This window comes from Propithecus coquereli, unplaced genomic scaffold, assembly GCF_000956105.1.
Source record: "Propithecus coquereli isolate 6110/MARCELLA unplaced genomic scaffold, Pcoq_1.0 Scaffold205, whole genome shotgun sequence".
Lineage (NCBI taxonomy): Eukaryota > Metazoa > Chordata > Mammalia > Primates > Indriidae > Propithecus > Propithecus coquereli.
Genome location: NW_012145523.1, coordinates 1,126,988 through 1,128,803, shown reverse-complemented (window position 1 = coordinate 1,128,803; position 1,816 = coordinate 1,126,988). Strand labels below are relative to the sequence as shown.

Sequence of the window (1,816 nt, the reverse complement as noted above, 5' to 3'; positions counted from 1 at the left end):
TCAGCCTAGCTCACAGCAACCTCAAACTCCTGGGCTCAAACGATCCTACTGCCTCAGCCTCCCAGGTAGCTGGGAGTACAGGCACGCACCACCGTGCCCAGCTAATTTTTTCTATTTTTAGATGTCTGGCTAATTTCTTTCTATTTATTGTAGAGACGGGGTCTCGCTCTTGCTCAGGCTGGTCTCAAACTCCTGACCTCAAGCAATCCGCCCGCCTTGGCCTCCCAGAGTGCTGGGATTACAGGCGTGAGCAACCGCCCAGCCTATCTGTTGACTTTCTACTATCAAGGTTGAGAATTTAGCCCTCTTTATTCCCCTCATTTCACACACACAGACACTCCCTTTTTCTTCTTCCGATAGCACAGTAAAAGTTTATTTTTTCCTCACATAAAGTTCAATACTGGTGTTTGTGGCAATGTGGTTATTCAGGATCAGGGCACTGGTTCTCAAAATGTCATCCAGCAACTCCAGAGGAGTTCCCAAGATATTTTAGAGGGTCTGTAAGATCTAAAATATTTTTGTTACAGTATTAAGGTGTTATTTGCGTTTTTCACTCTTATTCTTTCACAAGTATATGTGGGTTTTTCCAGTAGCTATGTGACATGTAATGATGTCATCACACTGGATAGCTCATGAAATTTGCGCTTATATGTTCTTATGTTTTCTAAAATTTTCTAAGGTAAGAATACATCAATTTAGATTGAATGCAGAAGCAGATATGAAAATTCATCTGTGTTCTATTAAATTACATATGAAAGAACTTTGCAAAAATGTAAAATAATGCCATTCACTAAATATTTTGTTATGGAAAAAAGTTATTTTTCTCTAAAAATATGTATGTTAATATGTATTGGGTTTATTGGCTTTTTTTTCAGTAAACACTGAACAAATGTTGATAACTGGTTTAGTTAGAAATAGATTCTGCTGTATTTTAGAATATCACTTATTTTGAAATTAGAAAGAACTGTTTTCCTTAATACCTTTCATTTAGCATGCTGTGGTTTAGGAAGTGTTTGGTATTTGATAGTAGAATATTAAAGCCTTCACAAGCTTCAACCCCGTTTGTCAGAATTTTTGTCAACTCTATATTCTCAGGAGAAAAAAAAAACTTATATCAAGAGTTTCAGGCCGGGCGCAGTGGCTTATGCCTATAATCCTAGCACTTTGGGAGGCCACTGTGGAAGGATTGCTTAAGGCCGGTGGTTCAAGACAAGCCTGGGCAACATAGCAAAACCCCGTCTCTACAAACAAAAAAAAAAAATAGAAAAATTAGCCGGGCATGGTGACATGTGCTTGTAGTCATAGCTGCTTGTGAGGCTGAGGCAGGAGGATTGCTGGAGCCCAGGAGTTGGAGGTTGCAGTGAGCTATGATGACACCACTGCACTCTAGCCCAGGCAATACAGAGAGACTCTGTCTCAAAAAAAAAGTTTCAGTCAGGCACAGTGGCATGTGCCTGTAGTCCCAGTTGCTGGGGAGTTCGAGGCTGCAGTGAGCTGTGATCATGCCACTGCATTCCAGCCTGAGCAACAGAGCAAGACCCTCTCTCAAAAAACAAAACAATAAGCCAGGCATGGTGGCTCACTCCTATAATCCTAGCACTCTGGGAGGCTGAGGCATGAAGATCACTTGAGGTCAGGAGTTCAAGACCAGTCTGAGCAAGAGCGAGACTCCGCCTCTACTAAAATAGAAAAATTAGCTGGGCGTGGTAGCGCGCCACTGTAATACCAGCTACTTGGGAGGTTGAGGCAGTAGGATCGCTTGAGCCCAGGAGTTTGAGGTTGCTGTGAGCTAGGTGACAGAACAAGACTCTGTCTC

General features: G+C 42.1%; 1 protein-coding gene across 2 annotated transcripts in view; it reads left to right on the top strand.

Annotated features, from left to right (window-relative positions):
• FBXO28 (F-box protein 28) overlaps positions 1-1,816 on the top strand; it is a 36,199-nt gene that overhangs the window by 14,181 nt on the left and 20,202 nt on the right. The gene's annotated exons all lie outside the window — the stretch shown is intronic.